Raw genomic sequence first — 22,007 nt, forward strand, 5'->3', positions numbered from 1 at the left:
TGTTATTTCTCAGGTAAGTTGTCTGCTTAGTTTCTTTTTCCAGTTTTCATTCAGTATGTTTATTCTTTTTCATTACCTTATGAATTCTTTATATACGTGAAAGTCACCAATCCTTGTTACGTATTTTACATTTTTTCCAGTTTATCATTTCCTTTTAACTTCATACATTGTATTACTTGGGTATTTAGGAGCTGGTATGACCTAATGCATACTTTATTTAGCTACTAGGTAAATCCACATTTTTTCAGGCATAATACTGAGTGGAGAGTTTAAATATTAGACATTGAAAGTAGGAAAAGATAAAATAAATCCAATAGTCACACAAGAAATTTCACAGCTAATTCTATGTTGTAGTAGGTAATACACAAGCAAACAAACAAATCTAAAAACAAAAGCTCCTTTTCAACTTTGATTCAAGTAAAAACTTAAAAATTAAAAATTAACTGCCCTAACATTTGGCATGGTTTTAATAAGAGACTTGCCTTGAATTCAGGATGACGTGTGGAAAAGCAGGATTATTCACAGAAACTAATCTCATGTTTCTTTTACATAAAGGCAAATCCCAAATCAATTCTGCTTTAAAAAAATCTGATTTGGGATCAGAACTACATAAAAATGCTGAATCAACATTCAAGATAACAAACTGTGTTGAAGACATTCTTAATGCCTACTGACAGATACTAGATGAAGATAACATGATTGATCCTAGTTCTTGTTCTAATAATTATTCATTCATTCATTCATGTCCAAATGATTTCCAAGGAAAAAACCCTTCCCTTCCTTCCTTCTGTATTTAAATTATCTCCACTGTCCTAAAGTTCAAATTTTCTAAAATTTCCAGTTTTATTTATTTATTTATTTAAAATAAATTTATTTATTTATTTATTTATTTTTGGTTGCTTTGGGTCTTCATTGCTGCACATGGGCTTTCTCTAGTTTCGGCGAGCGGGGCTACTCTTTGTTGCGGTGTGCAGGCTTCTCATTGCAGTGGCTTCTCTTGTTGTGGAGCATGGGCTCTAGGTGCACGGGCTTCATAGTTGTGGCATGCAGGCTCAGTAGTTGTAGCTCGTGGGCTCTAGAGTGCAGGCTCAGTGGTTGTGGCGCATGGGTTTCACTGGTCCTCGGTGTGTGGGATCTTCCTGGACCAGGGATCGAACCCATGTCCCCTGCCTTGGCAGGCGGATTCTTAACCACTGCACCACCAGGGAAGTCCCAGCATTTTAAAATACATCTTAAAACTATTTGACACTCCTCCCTGCCAAAGATGGAAACTAATATCCCATGCCTTTTGAATGTAGGCCAGATTTAGTGACTCTCTTCTAATGAACAGAATGTGACAGGAAGTGACAGTATGCAATTTCAGAGGCTATATCATTAAAGGCAATGCCACAGTACACAATGTATAAAGATACATTTTGTGACATCAATAACTGAAATAGGTGGTAACAAAGCAGTAAAGGAGCAGAGTTTTTGAATGTCATTGAAATTAAGCTGTTATAGAGTATTATAACTTTAGGATGTTAAATGTAATTCCCATGGTAACCACAGAGAAAATTGTTATAGAATATACACAAAAGGAAATGAAAAAGTAATGAAAATGTTTCACTACAAAATATAAACTAAACACAATGACAGTCATGAAGGAAATGAGGGTCAAAAAAACTATAAGGCATGTAACCCCAATGTTCATTGCAGCACTATTTACAATAGCCAGGTCATGGAAGCAACCTAAATGCCCATCGACAGACGAATGGATAAAGAAGATGTGGTACATATATATAATGGAATATTACTCAGCCATAAAAAGAAGAAAATTGGGTCATTTGTAGAGACGTGGGTGGATCTAGAGATTGTCATACAGAGTGAAGTAAGTCAGAAAGAGAAAATCCAATATCGTATATTAACACATATATGTGGAACCTAGAAAAATGGTACAGATTACCCAGTTTGCAGGGCAGAAATAGAGACACAGTTGTAGAGAACAAACATATGGACACCAAGGCGGGAAAGTGGCAGGGGGTGGGTGGACGAATTGGGAGATTGGGATTGACATATATACACTAATATGTATAAAATGGATAACTAATAAGAACCTGCTGTATAAAAAAATAAATAAAATTAAATTAAAAAAAACAAACTATAAGGCATATAGAAAACAAACAGTAAAATGAGGAAGGAAGGAAGTCCTCCTTTCTCAGTAATTACATACAAATGGATTAAACTCTCCAATCAAAAGACAGATTGGCAGAATGGATTTAAAACATGATCTAATTGGGAATTCCCTGGTGGTCCAGTGGTTAGGACTCCATGCTTTTACTGCCAAGGGCCTGGGTTCAATCCCTCATCGGGGAACTAAGATAGCACGAGCCACACTGTGTGGCTGAAGTTTTCACTGTTTGAAGTCACTTCTTTGGGTTAAGGCGCTGTCTCCAGAAGGCGACTGTTAAATGCATGTTACCGGGACTCAGGGTGGTGGCGACTCTTCAGTCCCTCGACTAAGATCTAAAATTTCCAGTTTTAATATATTAAGAACAATTCCTAAAAAGCTAAAAGTACTGAGAAATTTGGTGATTTACTTATCTGAATAACTGCCTGGGAAATAAGCAAATTAAAAATTATTAATATTCGGGAATGTTATTTTGAAGATATTCCCTGGAGGATTTTGTAGGTGAATATGAAAATTTTTGTTTCAAATTTGAAAGATTAACATAGTTTTATGTCTGTTTTTAAATTTCTTCTTTCTCTCCCTTAAAGCTACCCTTTCATTTCTGGTTTCACTGTTACCACAACTTCATAACTTCAAATATATATTTAATCACCTTGCAAACATGTTCTTGTTTTCACCATATCACTCATAGTGCCATATAGAACCTTTATTTCAACAGGACTATGATCTTTGACCTTACCAGTAAGAGTTAAAAATGTGCTGAACACCTTGACTGGTATCCTATGAGTTATTAAGAAAACTGTCCTCCCTTCACCAACGCTACTGTAGTTGAACAGTAACTTTCTGCATAACCCTTCTACCCATGATTCATACACCCTCTTGACAATCAAGTTCGCTGGCCATAACCATTCTAAACGTGGCCTTATCTGACTTTATCTTCTTTAGTGTAAAAGAAACCATTTTGTTTTTTTGTAAATTTAGTCTTGTCTGGCTCAACACTTGTACTGGAAAGAATATATCCCATGATTCCTTACACTGACTTACTCCACTCCAAAGAATGAATTGTCTGATTAAGATCCAGGAAAATCTCTGCCTCTTTCTTTTTTCTCTCCCATCTTGCTCTTTCTCTGTCTTGTTCTCTTTCCATATGAAAAATTGGTGGTTCTACTTTGTTACTTCTAGAAGATATTGACATTGCCTTCTGGCCCCTTCTAGAGGTAAATATGGAAGCCCACTTTTCTCTCTGTTTCAAGTAAGGGACTTAAAGGATGGAAGATAATGATTCTAAATTGAGTGTATCATCTCTGCATATGCAAAATCTCCTTTGGTTGGATCACCCAGAGTTCAATAATCTAATCATTTATGGAGATTATAAGAATACTTGACTATGGCCTATATCTAACCCACAATTTCCAATCTAGTCTTTATTGGTATTAATTTATTAGTATTAATACCAATACTTGGATATCCTTCTCTTTGACTCCACTGTTTGATTTCTCAGTTGAGTCTGAACTTAGATGAGGCATTAGGGGTGTGGGAAATTATTACTAGTAAACCTGAACACAGGAATATAAACCCAATAAAATAGGTTTGTAGCCCTGACAGCCATGTTAGCATATTTTCTTCACCTTACCCACAGCTGAATGACCAGAGTTAAATATTTTGACTCATAAATGGATTTATCAGATTCTATTTCTTCAGCATTAAATTTTATACTGAGATATTCACTATCTCCATGTATCTTAGAAACTATAAAATTACCAATATTCGGCCTGCCCTGTAAGAGGAAGGATATAAAATGTATTAAGAGAATAAAAATAAACCAAATCAGAGCAGAGATAACGTATTGAGAGAACTACCATGGCTTGGTTTCAAGGTTTAGTTTGAGCTGAATGTATAACTTTGGATTCCTTGCATCTATATAATACTTAAGTTATGTTTAGGTGTCTTAAAACAAATAATTTATTATAGAAATAATTCTGCCTGTAGCAGATACTAATACCTAGTTAACCCAATACAAATTGCCAAGCTCTTTATTCCTTGTTTGCCTCCACTATGGGAAAAGTTAAATATTTACCTCCCCAGATTTTCTGGGAGTTAAGCATTATAGAAATCTAAGTCTACTTAGTGCTCCTATGAAAGTTTTGTTTTCTTCATAATAATGACTGAGTAAACTGGTACCAAACACTTCCTAAAACTGGGTTGAATATCTCCTAGAACTTATTTTCCCAAGGGAAATTACTCATTAATAACTACCTACCCCAGGACAAAGGGAAGTATTGAGTCAGATAATATGGATCCATATATGATATGCTATACTTAGAAACTTTGATTTCAAGGTCACTTTTATAAGGTAGAGTTTGTCTCATAGTGCTCAATTATACTGATTCAAAAGACGAAATTGTAATTTGACACTACCATTATGAAAACAGTGGTTCTAGGGAGTATAAAGGTTTCAGGAGTAGAGCTGAAATTACTGTCACTGGGAACAGTGCTTAATTAGTTTTAGATATCTTCTCTACTTAAGACTGATATATTAACTTGCTGGAGCTTTATTTTTCATTACCAAAGTCCCAGGCTGATTAACTTGTTCTGTGATCTGTGTAATCAATTCTTTATCATGCATTGAACCAACAGCTGCAGAACACAGTTGGAAATAACCCAGGAGTAAAGGAAGACATGATTTCAGGAATAGAAAAACAAAATGTAAGGAATCAAGCCAACTGAAATATAACTTATGCAGAGATGAGTTTAAAGGTGTCTCTTGTGTGCCACTTCTTATGTGTTAACAAGAATTAGTCACAGCACTTAGGTCTTAAAGTAAAAATACTGACACAATGTAGGAAGTAAATTATCTGTCAGCATAACTGAAAAGTTTGGGCTTTTATTTTTACACTGAAAAGTTTAATTATGTTGCCAGAAAAACTTACGGTTTTCTTCAGAGGTTTTTTATTATTGGTGTTCTAGTTATATACATCTATTGGACTTAAGTTCTTTTATTATTTTCATGTATAAAATATAATAAACCACTTTGTTTACTGTTTGATACATTATTAAGAAATGCTTATTTAAAATAGATTTCTAATTTATTTATTTATTTTTAAATTGATTGATTGATTGGCTGCGTCAGGTCTTAGTTGCAGCACGCAGGATCTTTCATTGCAGCATGCAGGCTTAGTTGCCCTGCAGTATGTGGGATCTTAGTTCCCCGACCAGGAATCAAACCAGCGTCCCCTGCATTGCAAGACAGATTCTTAACCACTGGACCACCAGGGAAGTCCCTCAATTGTTATTTATTTTAATGACAAATTATGTTAGTAAATGGTTAGTGTGAGCTGTAAACAGTGTATTCCATAGCAATGAATATTCATTTGTTATTTATTTATTTTAATTTAATTAGTTAATATTTAACACTGAGGTAAATTAGGTTTTCACAAAAATATTTTAGTATTTAATTTCAAAACTATCAGCTTTCAAAAAGAAACAGCAGGAAATGATAAAATAGAGCAAATTTAATTTTTAATTATAATTCAAATTTAAATGGTTTTCTTCATTTTGCTTTCATTTTCTTTATTTTTTCAGTAATTTGCCTTGTTTCCTTTCACAGGATTTGAATCTTATAAAAAGTTTTGCACATCACACTCCACCTCAGCATCTGCTTCTGGAGAACCCAATTTGTGACAATATCCTACATGTAAATCAGTTAAAATTCATTTTATAGCATTTTCTTCTAAACAGTATTTATCTTATTAATTTAGATTTCATTTTTCTTTCTCGATATAATTTTAATGACTTAGAGAAAATATAGTTTCTCTATACAAAATGATTGATCTCATTAGTTTTAGAAGCTTCATTTAAGAAAATTAATAACACGTCTTCCTAAACACCTCATTGACTGTCTCCACTATATCAATTCATTTTCTCAGAAAAAATTAAGGAATGAGATCAGAATGTGGATATGTCGCAATAGGCGGAGCTATGGAACAAATGAGAAAAAATGTGCTTTCAAATTTTTCTAAATTTGCTTTACTATTATTTTTCTATCTATCTATTTATCTATCTATCTATCTATCTATCATCTATTTTTGTTGGGGAAGGAAGAAGGAAGATAGTATTGGAATCTTTTTAAAAGAAAAATATTAGAGAAACATTTATATTTTCTCTTTAACAATTTCAAGGTCAGTTTTATTTAGGAATTTTTTTTTTTTTTTTTGGCCACGTCACAGGGCCTGTGGAACCTTAGTTCCCTGACCAGGGATTGAACCTGGGCCCTCGGCAGTGAAAGTGTGGAGTCCTAACCACTGGACCACCAGGGAATTCCTTATTCAGGATTTTTAAATTGCCCAAGTTATTGTTACTTTTAAGCATGTACAAATTATCCACACTATTGAGAAGTGAGTATTAATTACATATACTTCATTGTAGATAATATGTTAAGCTTCAGAATGTAATTTTATTTTTTCTTTGAAAAAAGTTAGAGGTAAACATAACCAGAAAATATTGATATATTCATTCATTCACACATTCTTTAGATATTTATCCAGGTCCACTGCATGAAAGATAATCTGCTACACAAGGCAAATGCAAAGATAATTAACAAATTATGCCCTTTAAAGGGCTTATAACTTACTGAGGGAGATAAACATACAATTATGTAACTACAGTATGGTGTAACAATCCCTGATAAAGGAACTGTGATGAAGAAAATCATATGTACTTGAAGGAACAACTAAATCAAACTTGGATGAGCTGAGAGGGGGGTGGAAAGACAACACAACACACAAGCATGCACACACAGACACACACTCCTTCCAACTTCCAATACCACAATTCTGTATTATATTCCATTTTTGGTTTAGTCATAATTATATGCAAAATGAACACTTAATAAAACTTATGACTATGTAAAAACGAATTCAAACAATAGGTACATAGCATATTCTGTTTTTACCTTTTACAATGTTTTCTTTTTTATGAAGTTATTTGATGCTTTTCTTTTTGCTTTCTTATTTTTCCATCTACTTATCACTATTTCTCACCCAAATGCTCTTCACAGGATCATTTCATGTGACTCTTTGCCACAGCCCACCCCACTTCCAACCCCTTGAAAGTTTTCATCATCTTACTCCAGTCTGCATCGGAGTTTCTAGGCTTACTATTCATTTTCATCCTCAGACTTCCCTCATCATCATTGTTGAAATTCCTACCTGTATTCTTTGGGGAGGTTTTAAGATATATTCATTAATCCTAGTATTCTAAACATTTAAGGAATCCTGACTATGAATTCTTTTCACTCATTTTCTTGACTGTTTGTGTGATTTATATTTTTATTTTGGGGAAAAATTCTTGTGATATTTATTTAATTATGACCTTCCATCTTTTTCTTATGTTCTTAATTTCTGGGTATCTTACTGAATTGAATCAGTAGATTTTATGTGATATTTTACAATATTTTTCCTTTTTGTTCTGCCTTTTGAACAATTTCATAAACTTTATCTTCTGATTCTTCTACTGATTTTTAAATTACAGTAATAATGTTTTTATTTTTAAAATATATTTCTTATTTTCTGAATATTTCTTTTATCATTGCATCCAAGTATTTTTTCTCAGCTGATATATCTCCACTTATCTCTGAGTATTTTTCAAAGACTTTTTTTTTCTGATTCCTTTGATTCCCTCTGTTTATATTCAGTTCAGTTTTTCTTTTTTAATGTTTTGGTTTTGGTGTCTTGTGTTAAACTTTACCCTAATGTCTGATGATCTGGAAACCTTCATTCAGATTTAAGATAAACGTCTTTGAAACTGGTCAGAAGCCCATGGGGAATAGGTTGGGCTTGTGAACCTTGTGATTCCCCGATGGAGGATGTGACTTGCCAAGTCACTGAGAAAATCCTATAAAAGGAAGAGGCCTGCAATCTATTGACTTTCTGTACTAAAGGGATGTCTGTGGAGGAAAGAAAAGAAGGCAGGTGACCCAGTCTAATCTCTTTGTCAATCTTAATTCTGAGTAAACAGACTAATGATATTTGTTAGGAGCAAGAGAACTTCACTATGAAATGTCCTTAGCAAGATGTCCTTAGCTAGAGATTATCTATAGTAAATAACAGAGAGTCTATGAATCATTGGTCTCTGGAGGATGCCACATGGATTACATATTTAAGGCAAAATATAGAGATTTGTGATCATTTAAATATTCCCTCTGTATGGGTGAACCTGTGAATCTCACATAGCAATCTTATCTATTCTGGACCTGAGTGTCATGGACTAAATGGGAAGAACTTGGGATGCTATTCTTGATATCCCAGACAACTCACTGCCTTGTCTGAGCTTTTTTATTGGTTGTATCATTCAAATTATTTAGCAAAATCTTTGATTTGTATGAGTCTAATTTGACAATCTGAGCTTCTGTATTAGCTCACCTGACTTCTAACATTCTGAGAGCTAAGCATGGCAAGAAAGCTGGAATTATTTCTTTTTAGTCTGTAGTCTTCTGCTTAATCCAACTTCTTTTTTCATTACGACACCTGTTCTCCTGTTCCTATGTACATTGTGTCTGATACCCTGTGTTTGGAGATACTTTGGTTCAATTTTTCCCCCAGAAATTAAATTTCTTTTTTCTTTCTTGAGGAGGAGAAGTGCCCTGTCCGCTGAATGGGTAAGGGAGAGGATAGAGAAATGTCCAACTTAACTTTATAAATAGTTTCTGTAACCTCCCCATTTCAGCTGCACCATTGTCTTGACTCTTATGGAGTTACTTGGGGTCTGCAATGTCTGAAAGTTTTAGCTACTTCAGTTCATTTTTTTTTTTTTTTTTTTTTTGGTTAACAGCCCAATATGTAGGCATCTATTTTTTCAGGTACTTTTAAACCATCTCTTTTCTATTTTTCAAAATTGTGCTGCAAACTGTTTTCCGCTTTTTCCCTTTCTCTTTGTGCATGATTATGCAGTTTAATCATGTACTCTCATTTTTGTAGGGTTTACCTCCATATTCATTACAAATGCCTATCTTCAGGAATGGCCTCAGACTGGCACCTGGGAAATGAGTTCTGATCCATTAGAATATTATGTCTGAGAAGAACATTTTTGTATGTTTGACATTTTAGGCCAAGTGGCACAACTCTGATTAAATAGTTTATTCTTAGAATGTTATATATGAGGTATGCATATCTTTGCTCTGGGGGTCTGAAATCTGAATAGCTGAAATTTTTATGCAGGTATTTCAGCCTTCCTGACAGATTTGCAATAAAATTCCTGGACACCAAGGCTTGGGTGGGCTAATCTGACTGGCCAGACTTCATATGTGTTGCCACACATCACTGCTGGGACAATTAGCCATATCCATGTAACTCCACTGGAAGAGGACACCTGGAAGTGTGTGCCTTGCTTCTCCTGGACTTTGTCCCATATACCTTCAGGCTTTGCTAACTTTAGAGGATGTTCTGGGTTAATGGTAATGTTCTATACCTCGATAGTGTTGGTTACATAGACATATTTATTTGTCAAAACTTATCAAATGGTACGCTTAATATTTATGAATTTCATTGTATGTAAACTTTACCTAGAAATAATTTTAAAGAAATAGTAAAACCTAGTTAATGACATGTATACTGAAATTTTCAGGGTAGCCTGTGTGGATGTCTGTACTTATTGTAAAATGTCTCAAAAAGAAACATAGAATAATGGATGGAAATTGGGATAGAAAAGTGGATAGATACTCATATAAAGCAAGTCTAGTAAAATATTAATGCTTGACTCTAGGTGATGAGTATATGAGTGTTCAGTGTAAACTCTCTTCAAATTTTATGTTTAAAATTTTCCTAATAAAATATTTGAAAAATCACAACTGGAACATTACAACAAACTCTCCATTTTTACTGTGATTTTGAAATTGAAATATTGATCTCAATAAAGTTTCCTCAAGAAAGCTTTTTGAAAATTTTATGTTTTCCCTATTGGCCTCTTACTTATCTTAAAAATGTCATGAGAAAAGTCATCTTCTACTGTTCCCACTATTTTGGTTTTAGAACTGTCACTACAAATTGCTACATACTTAAAATTTGCTAGTCTTAAAGCAACAGTCTATTTTAGAATCTTGGTATTATAGCATAAAATGCCAACTGGATCCATTAGTTAATAATAAAAAGAACTTGTTGCCTGTACAATTGTGAACTCAATAAAGAAAATGAACTAGAAAGAAAGAAATAAAAAGTTCTATTAGGCTTATTATACTCTATAATGTTCTCATTGTTCAGAAATAATCTACTGGAATCTGTTTATAGTTCATGATTATGCCCTTATATTGTCCCTATTCTTTCTGTTTGGAAGGAAAAATTTTCAAATCATGTATATGATAAGGGATCAATATCTAGAATATATAAAGAACTCCTACAACTGAATAATAAGAACAGTATAAAACCAAACAACCTGATTTAAAAATGAGCAAAGGACTTAAAGAGACATTTCTCCAAAGAAGATATACAGAGGGCCAATAAGGACATGAAAGGATACTCAATGTGACTAATCATCAGGGACATGAGGAAAATGCAAATCAAAACCATAATGGGATATCAATTCACACCCATTAGGATACCTATTGTTAAAAAAAAGAAATCAGTGTTGGTAAGAATGTGGAGAAATTGGAACCCCTGTGTACTGCTGCTGGAGACATAAAATGGTGCAGCCATTATGGAAAATGGTATGGCAGCTTCTCAAAGAAATAAATGTAGAATTACCAACTATTTCACTTCTGGGTATATACCCAAAAGAATCAAAAGTAGTGGCTCAAACATGTATTGTGCACCCACAACACAGCATTATTCACCACAGCCCTATAGCAGCATTATTCACAATAGCCAAAAGGTGGAAGTGACCTAGTTGTTCATTCACAGATGTAGGGATAAGCAATATGTGGTATATACATAAAATGGAACACTACTCAGCCTTCAAAAGGAAAAAAATTCTGACACATGCTACAGTACAGATGAAATTTGAAGATATTTTACTAAGTGAAATAAGCTAGTTACAACAGGACAAATAGTGTATGACTCCATTTATATATGAGTACCTAGAATAGTCAGATTCACAGAGAGAGTGGAGTGGTGGTTGTCAGAGACTGGAGGAAGAGAATTCAGAGTAAGTTTAATCAATATGGAGGTTCAGGTTGCGGAGATGTAAAAAGTTCTGGAGGTGAATGGTGGTGATGGTTGTAGGGCAACGTGAATGTAATTGATGCCACTGAACTGTATGTTTAAAAATGGTTAAAATGATAAAATGTATGTTATGTATATTTTGCCACAATAAAACAAAATAAATGGGAAGAACATAGACAAATCTCCAGTGGAGAATAATTCTAAATAATTTATACAGAAACCTGCCATCATTAGAGTCTACCCAATAAGTGCGAGCTACACATAATGACTTTCTTCCAAAGGGTACAGTATGTAAGAGAGGGAAAAAGAATAACTTTACAATGGAGAAATCTGACAAATACCACCTCAGCCAGGTGATCAAGGTCAATATCAACAGTGATGTCATATTGATAGCATGTACTCTGGATGTGATGTAACAAGAATGGCAAATTTCCTTTGTGTTCTTCCTTCTAAAAATCCATTACAAGGTAAACCATGAGAAAATCATTAGACATAGCCCAACTGAGATATGTTCTACAAAATCCTTGACCAGTATTCCTCAAAACTTTGAATGTCATCAAAAACAAGTCTGAGTAACTGTCACAGTCAAGAGGAACCTTAGCTATGTGACATGGCAACTAAATGCACAGTGGTACCCTTGATGGGATCCTTAAACAGACAAAAGATAGTAGGTAAAAATTAAAGAAACATGAATAAAGTATGGACTCTAGTTAATAATAATGTATCAGTATTGGTTCATTAATTGTAACAAATACACCTACTAATATAATAATGTGTTAAAAGGGGAAACTTGGTGTGGGATACATTTGAACTCTTTATTCCAACTTTGCAATTTTTCTATAAATCTAAAACTGGTCTAAGATGAAATATTTATTTAAAAAAAGAGTGAGAAAATGAGTAGAAAACCACAGACTATGAAAAAAATCATATATTATTTATCTAATAGGAATTTTATTTATCAGATATAAAATTCTTATAATTCAACAATAAAATGCAAACACTTTAAACTGAGGAAAAGTTATTTTCTTAGGTTATTTTCAGGGGAACTGTTTCAGTTGACTTTTTTTCCTGGATGAATATTTTACTGGGGAGATCAAAGTAAATAGTTACTCTCTGTCCTCTAACAAACATGCTAACATATTAAGCAGAATTCACATTTAACCAGGGATTCTGAGAGTGGTATCATGCTGGAACATACAGTGAAATTCTTCTCTGTGAAATGATGTTGCTTTGCATTATAGGTTATATTTGAGTGGATGAATAGAGGGAGAAATAAAGGGTGAAGCCATAACTCACGAGGCTTAGCTAAGAATTTAAATTTCATAGTCTGCCTGACTTGGGCAAGTCAACTGCATAATCTGTAAATAGCCAGTATTAAGGCATTTGTCAGTATTTTTTATCAATTAATTTTTTTCTTAAATCATATTAAAGTGCATGGTTCTTAACTACTCAAACTCAGAGACTATATTATTTATATAAATGTGTTATATTTACTCCACTTTGGGAAGACATTTATGCGTTTCATTAATAAGTATTCTCTTTTGTTCTGTTTACAGTTTGTATGATGAGTGGGAATAGGTAGTAAAGCTCTGGGTTGAGACAGGACACAAATATGGTCTAGAATTTCCCCTAAATGAACATGTCAGGATAAAAAAAGATATGATTTGAAGGTTGTGGACATAATGCTTTGTTTCATATAATAAATTTTTATATTTTAAGTTCTCAGTAGGAGCCTCTTCATTTAAAAGTTAAATTGAATGAACCAGATACTGTATTTGTTGCTTACTCAAAAATTAGCCATTCAATTAATAAGAAATGTTGGCAAGGGTTAAGGATCAAGGACACTGCATTATTCATTCATGTATTTATTATGTATTTCCTGCCACAGTACATTACTCCATATCTATGTCTTACAAATAAGAATTGGGAACCTTGCAACACACTGAATACCAATTCGTCTTAGCTGTGTGGAAAGGTGTTACATGCACATGCATTAAAATCACAGCACATTAGACTTGGGACTTTATAGGTCATTTAGTCCAATTTTATCATTTTTTAAATGGTTTGGGGTGGGGATGGGAGTTGCAGTGCAGAACTGAGAAAGGCTAGGTTAAACATCTTCTCAAAATTCACAGGCATACTTGGTTTCAGAACTAGAGCTAGAATCCAGGCATCTTTATTTTCAGTGTAACACACTCTACACTTCATTAGGCTGATAATTTGAAAAATGTGACAATTAATGTTATATCAACTTTATATGAAAATGTATGAACTCTGGTAAAAAATAAAATTTAAATAACCTGTACATATATTTTAAACATTTAAAAAATATTATAGATTATGTTAAATATAATTTGCCATTTTATATGTGAGTGCAATAGGAAACCCTAGTCTGAAATAATAAGGCCTAAACTCTTAAGATTCTGCATTTCAGGAGATTTAGGTTCTTTTCCTTTCCATTATTCTTATATCCCTAATGTAAGTATTTTTTCCTAAAAATAATTAATTTGGAAAATATGTGATTCAATTTTGCATATTGAATGTGTATAGTCTCAGTCTTCCTAAAGGTGAAAGATACATACATTCTGACAGTTTTTTATGTAAATTATTTTTTAATGAATTCTAAATATTTGGCAAAATATAAAAGGATAGAACATAGGGCAATAATTTATTTGGGACTGGCTAAAATATCATCCCAAAGTTTTTCTCTCCCTCTACTTCTAAATCTTCTCTTATCAATAGGCATAAATAATCTAAAAGGTAATTTTAAATCAAATAAATAAAAGCTAACTTTAAATAAAGCTGAATATTAGAATAAGCTTAACATGGTAGAAAGGAAAATGAATGAGAGTTAGAAGGACATATACACTATCTAGCATTGCCACTGGCCTGGGTTACTGAACATTTCACTGGTCCTCATTTTCTTTAATCTTGTGGAACAACAGGGACAAATAACATATCCTTGCAACAGTTGTGTCTGCTTCATAAATTCCATGTTTATGATTCTTTTTTACTATGAAAAATGTCAGGTCTTGTAGTTTACTTCACTGATTTTAGATCATACAAACTGAAATTTAAAAAAATAACAGCAATAATAATTAAAATAAGATACAGAGTTCACTGAAAAACTGGCATAAAATAAAGAACTAGCTATTACTTAAATGAATGTAGACTAAAAATCAACTATTTAGGACACTACAATTTAATTAAAGACTATTGAAATAATCATTCACTAATTGTTCTTCAACTCTTCAAGGTAAGTAATAGCTTTTCTTTGTTTATCTTTAGAACCAGTTCTTCAAATCTCTAGCTGAAATGTTGTTTAAGGGTACAAATTTACAACCAGTATACATATAATTCCTGGAGATCTAATACACAGTGTAGTGAATATAAACAACAATATTGAATTATAATTATCAAACTTGTTAAGAGAATAGATCCCACTACAAAAAACAAGTGAAAATTATGTGAAGTGATAGAGTTACTAATTATGCCCACAATGGCAGTCATATTAAAATATATACATATATTAAATCGACATGTTGTATACAAATTTACAAAATGTTATATGTCAAAAAAATAAAATATGTATTGATGGAAAAAAGAGGTAGCAGAGGTTCTGAAATAAAATTTGACTTTCAGGAAGAAATAAGAAATAAATTTTATCAGATGTCCTATATTAGGGTCAAATAATGAATATCTGAGCAAAGTTTAAGAGTCTGATTGATTAGTGATTATTGATCAGTGAACTAAGTGGGTTAGAGAATTTTTTTTTAACCATACCCCACATACTTGTTTTTGTACACTATTTAAATGTAGAAGGTCAATACACGGGCTTCTGTTTCCAGCAATGTGGCTGACTCAATGCCCTGAATCACCTTTGAAATATATAGCTGAGCTGACAGAAAAATAAGTAAAATTCCTATTGGTCAAATGAGAGAGAGTTGAGAATCAGAGCAATGAGAGATGAGCTGACATTATAGTAGTTCTGGGTGGTTCTGTTGTCTTCCAGTCTCAGTAATCATAATCCTTTAGTTTTATTGTCCAGACATGGAAATGAAGAATGAGACATTGGGCCACATGAAGTGAGGGGGTTAGATTGTGTCCTCCACATAATACCAGGGACTATGATAGGCTGTGACCTCAGTGAAAAGGTGGCACATACACAAAAATCAATCTTACAAACAGAAAGCTTATGTCTACTTTTTTTTCAAAATGGTATAATTTACATTTCTACTTCATTTTACATTATTGTCACTTTTATTGAAAGCACTTACTGAAAATATATTCATTTATTTGCAGATTTCTGCCAAAATATACTGGCTCACTCAGTTCCAATATACTTTGATAAGAGAGAATTGTAAGAGTGCACACAAAACAGAGTTCGTTTGAGAAAGGTAAGACTACATATAAGTTTGCAAGCCATTTTTGTATATTTATGACATTTTCATATAATAATTATACATGGAGAATAGCAATTCAGAATGTTTTTGTAGTCAATGGTGGGAGGGATCTCATTTTACATATGACGAAAATAAACCATACTTTTGATTGAAAGAATTGCTATTGTACATAATGCATCTGGAGCTTTTCACTTAGAAGTCAGATGTTTCATTCATGAGTATCACAGTCAGTGAATGTTAAAAGAAGGCAATGATTTTAGATTGGTAAGGCTGTACTAGCATCCTATTTTGTAGAGCATCTGTAATAGCTCTATAATTACAAGGGAATTACATGTTCCTACAAATTACTTGATAATTATACTTGATATTACCAAGTAATTCAAAGATTAGTTACTATGTAACTAACAATTTTGAGATCTCATTGCAACATTTCTCTTTCCTTATTTTAAGGGTTTGCTGATACCCGAAATAGTGGACACTCAGAGTATATTTCTAATTATGTTTATGTTATTTGCTACATAAATTTGTTAGAAAAAAGCAAATATTTCTCAGAAAGAACAAATAAATTTGAAGGGATAGGTGATCATTTGTCTTCATACTTAATTTGTATTAATGATATATTTCAGCATTACATTTCCTTTAATCTAAATGGTTCTGTGGGACAAGCCAGAGTTTCTGATAAAAATGACTTTAAACCAAATTGATTAATTAGGTAAATTAATGTATAGTAAGTTGATATAATCAAATATTACACTGAGTCCAAGAACTTACATCTTTATGTAGATTTACAGCAAATCTTAAGGATCAAATGGTGTGTCAATTAGGTTACACCAGAGACTCAATAACATTTATTGGCATAAAGAAATTATAAGATTTTGGAAACAATATAGCTAATATAAATATAACTATAGAGCAACTAAAATGTATTTGAATATTTGTGAGTTTTACCAGCAACCAAGGAAGAAACAGAATATTTGTTTGATATCCTATGTCTAAATGTCAATTAATATTTTATATTGGGATTATGAGATGCATAGATGTTTGCTTGCAAGGAGATAATGCAATGAGAAAAGAGCAGAGTTCTGGCACTACACCTTCTTTCATAGATGGAACAAGAATCACTTATTTCAGAGAATAACTAGAGGGATTCATCCAGATAGGCATAGCTCTGACGAAATTGAGGTATTAAGCCCCTCAAATAAAAAATCAGGGCCTCTTGTTCAAAATTAAGATTTTCAAGACAGTAACAGTTGAACACTAAACCAAACATGAGGTCTTTCTGAGCAGAAGTTGCATACCCATGTAGAATATTTGCTTTCTTGGCTAACATTGGGCAGGGCACAACAAAAGGGAATCCAGAATGGATAGCACTTAGAACTCCAAGCTAGTAAATGAAATTATAAAATATTTTATAATCTTTAGAATAAAGAAGATAAAAAAATTGAAATGATCAACTAGGTAGAAAATAATAAAACAATTTCACCCTAAAATGATTGGGACAATTTTAAAATTTCATTTTTGAAAGCAATTTAACCATATATGCTTTATTATTAAAAAAACAAAAACACTGAACACAAATGATATAGATATTAATCTCAAGAAATCAAAGACTAAACTATACACTGAAATATTATGATGTTTTATAGCTTAATTGAAGAACTATTTCAACTAATAAAGCATTATAAGAATCAATACATATTGATTCTTACAGAATTGAGTTCAAAAAAATGAAGATTAGGAAATTCAGGGACTTTGGTTTTGACTTAACAGATAAGTAGTGATGCAGAGAGGAAATTGACATTGGACTGTATTATTTTGGATTACAAAGTAAGTGTACTAAAAATAAGTAAAGCTTGGTCCATATTAGGGATGGGGATAGAGACCAATTGTCTGTGTTCTGCAAAATTGTATATTTGGTCAGACTAACGTGAAGAAAATGGAGGGAGGTAAGAAGGGAAAAGACAAGGTTATCAGACAGAAGATGTTTGAGGAACCAGAATTATTCTGTTAACTGTGTGGGCATCAGCCTTTCCATATGAAGACAAACAGTTCATTGGTGGAAAGATAAAGAACACAGACACAAGGTAATGAGTTTGATTTTGCCATGATCCTACCTGGGATTTTAATGTATAATTATCTCAATTTATTTAGCATTAAATATTGAAGAACTCTACTTTGAGTAAATATGCTATAGTGGCTACAAAAATACAATAGACAGAGCTCTAGTGCAAATATTTCACTTAAGGAATATGAGAATGAGATTCAATATAAAACATGCTTATGAATAACTCAAATTAAGAACTGATATGGCAAACTATAAAACAGTATACAACTCTGTATATGTTTAAAGGAAGCAAAGGAAGAAAAGAATACATTCATTTGAGTGAGTCAAAGAAAGTCATTTTGGGAAAATACTCAGTTTTCCTACAAAATAAGAGGAGATTCACAGATCTAGATATGCTATTTCATGAAAGAGTGATTCAAATACATAGAAAGCCATATCTTGTTCTTGGAGAGGAAGTCCTCACAATTTAATAATGTTATTTGATCTATAATTCAATTTAATCTGTGCATTCAATGAAACTGGAATCAAAATACCAACAGGGTTTTGGGAGTAAGCAATGGGAAGAAAGGACATTTAGTAAAAGTTAAAAATTTTCACTTGAAAAATTAAATTTAACAGCATAAACAGAAAATGTCAAAAACAAAGAAAAATATGGGAAATATTAGAATGTATTTAAGCAATAATAATCCAGTAATGTAGTAAGTTTAGAGAGGGTGATCAAAAAAAGGTAGAATACATCCACAGAGAAATTTTGTTCATAATGAAGTTTTTAAGTTAGTGCAGTAATAGATTACTCAATAAATTGTGCTGGTGTATCCACCTAACAATTTTTTCAAAAGAACATATTTTTCACCTCACTTCTTATATTAAAATATATTTCAATTTAATCAAGCTTTAAACATTAAAAATAATATAATAGCTCTGAGCAAAAGCCAAAGAAAGTTATAGACAAGTACTTTATATTATCATGGGGTGGAGTAGTTATGGAGGGAAAAATAGATAAAAGACCATAAACAAAGTTATTCAATACTCTCTCATTACCTATAACAAAGAGCTCTTAGAGTTAGGACTAATTTCGTTAATATACAATGAATTTTATACATAAATAAGAAACAGCCTAAAATGTAATGGAAAAATTTGAACTGAGGACATGAACATATGGTTCATAGCAAAAGAAATATTCATGGATAACAACCATAAAGAAAGATTCCCAACTTTCTCCATAAAGAAATGCAAATTAAATCAAGGCTTCATTTTCTTACCCTATTAGATTATCAAGCGGTAAAGATTTCGATGACTGCCAGTATTGGGAGGTTGTGTATACACAGGTACTCTTATGCACTGTTTTGACAATGTATAGTGATTCTACCTGTTCAGAAGACAATTTGTTGGGCTTCCCTGGTGGCGCAGTGGCTAGGAATCTGCCTGCCAATGAAGGGGACACAGGTTCGAGCCCTGGTCCAGGAAGATCCCACAGGCTGCAGAACAACTGGGCCGGTGCGCCACAACTACTGAGCCCGTGTGCCACAATTACTGAAGCCCACGTGCCTAGAGCCCTTGCTCTGCAACAAGAGAAGCCACCGCAATGAGAAGCCGGCGCACCGCAACAAAGAGTAGCCTCTGCTCGCCGCAACTAGAGAAGAGCCCACACACAGCAACAAAGACCTAATGTAGCCAAAAGAAATAAATAAAAATAAAATAAACTAATTAAAAAATTTTTTAAAAAAAAAAGACAATTTGTTGCTACCCATTCAGTTTAAAATGTATATACCAACAGTTTTCTGTCTAGGATTTTAATATAGGGAATTATGTATGTTCACAAAAAAGTCTCTACAAAGATCTTGGCTGATCATAGTTTATAATAAACACTAGAAATATTGAGATGTTCATCAATTAGGGACTAAATTATGACATACAAATTTTTGGAAATGCATCAGAAATAAATTATGAAAACCATATATTAAATAAAAATATTAAATTGCAGAATGTTACAACTTTCCTACTTTTATAAATACATGTATATATACATATAATATAAAAATATGAGTATATATTCCTATATATATAGAAATATTATGAAAGGATATGCTAGCAAGTCATCAATGATTATTACTGTATAGTAGTCTTGAATGAGTTGAGACTTACATCTTTATGTGCATTGTTTTTCTATGCTCCATATATTTTTATCATGAGCCTATATTGACTTAATAATAATAATAGTAATGGTATTTTAATAATTATTTATTATTGAATGAAAACTAATGAATGCTATTTGAAGGATTTGGCAAGGCTTAAATTGTTGTGGAGTCAATATTAGAAGGAGTTAAACTTTGAATTCAAAGAGGATTCCAAGTTTTTAAACCTGAATGTGTTTAAACCTGAATGACTGTAATAATAGAGCCACTTTGCAGAGACTGGAAAATGAAAGCTATCTATCATATATTGAGAAAAGATTTTCATTCCCTTTTTACATATGGGATTTGACATAGCATTAAAAATACAGGTCTACCATCACCCTGATACCAAAACCAGACAAAGATATCACAAAAAAAGAAAAGTACAGACCAATATCACTGATGAATATAGATGCAAAAATCCTCAACAAACTACTAGCAAACAGAATCCAACAACACATTAAAAGGATCATACACCATGATCAAGTGGGATTTATCCCAGGAATGCAAGGATTCTTCGGTATACACAAATCAATCAATGTGATACACCATATTAACAAATTGAAGAATAAAAACCATATGATCATCTCAACAGATGCAGAAAAAACTTGACAAAATTCAACACCCATTTATGATAAAAAACTCTCCAGAAAGTGGGCATAGAGGGAACCTATCTCAACATAATAAAGGTCTTATATGACAAACCAGCAGCAAACCTCATCTAAATGGTGAAAAACTGAAACCATTTCCACGAAGATCAGGAACAAGACAAGGATGTCCACTCTCGCCACTATTCCTCAACATAGTTTTGGAAGTCCTAGCCACGGCAATCAGAAGAAAAAAGAAATAAAGAGAATACAAATTGGAAAAGAAGAATTAAAACTGTCACTGTTTGCAGATGACATGACACTATACATAGAGAACCCTAAAGATGCCACCAGAAAACTACTAGAGCTGATCGATGAATTTGGTAAAGTTGCAGGATACAAAATTAATGCACAGAAATCTTTTGCATTCCTATACACTAACAATGAAAGATCAGAAAGAGAAATTAAGGAAACAATCCCATTCACCATTGCAACAAAAAGAATAAAATACCTAGGAATAAACCTACCTAAGGAGGTAAGAGACCTCTCACAGAAAACTCTAAGACACTGAGGAAAGAAATCAAAGATGACACAAACAGATGGAGAGATATACCATATTCTTGGATTGGAAGAATCAATATTGTGAAAATGATTATACTACCCAAAGCAAGCTACAGATTCAGTGCAATCCCTATCAAATTACCAATGGCATTTTTTTTACAAAACTAGAACAAAAAAATCTTAAAATTTGTATGGAGACACAAAAGACCCCAAATAGCCAAAGCAGTCTTGAGGGAAAAAGACGGAGCTGGAGGAATCAGAGTCCCTGACTTCAGACTATACTACAAAGCTACAATAATGAAGACAATATGGTACTGGCACAAAAACAGAAATATACATCAATGGCACAGGATAGAAAGCCCAGAGATAAACCCACGCACCTATGGTCAACTAATCCATGACAAAGGAGGCAAGGATATACAATGGAGAAAAGACAGTCTCTTCAATAAGTGGTACTGGGAAAACTGGACAGCTACATGTAAAAGAATGAAATTAGAACATTCCCTAACACCATACACAAAAATAAACTCAAAATGGATTAGAGACCTCAATGTAAGACCGGACACTATAAAACTCTTAAAGGAAAATGTAGGAAGAACACTCTTTGACATAAATCACAGCAAGAACTTTTTTGATCCACCTCCTAGAGCAATGGAAATAAAAACAAAAATACACAAATGGGACCTAATGAAACTTAAAAGCTTTTGCAAACAAAGGAAACTATAAACAAGACAAAAAGACAACCCTCAGAATGGGAGAAAATATTTGCAAACGAATCAACAGACAGAAGATTAATCTCCAAAATATATAAACAGCTCATGCAGCTCAGTATTAAAAAAAACAAACAACCCAATCAAAAAATAGGCTGGAGACGTAAATAGACATTTCTCCAAAGAAGATA

Source organism: Balaenoptera borealis (genome assembly GCF_965194805.1).
Source record: "Balaenoptera borealis genome assembly, chromosome: 4".
Taxonomy (NCBI): domain Eukaryota; kingdom Metazoa; phylum Chordata; class Mammalia; order Artiodactyla; family Balaenopteridae; genus Balaenoptera; species Balaenoptera borealis.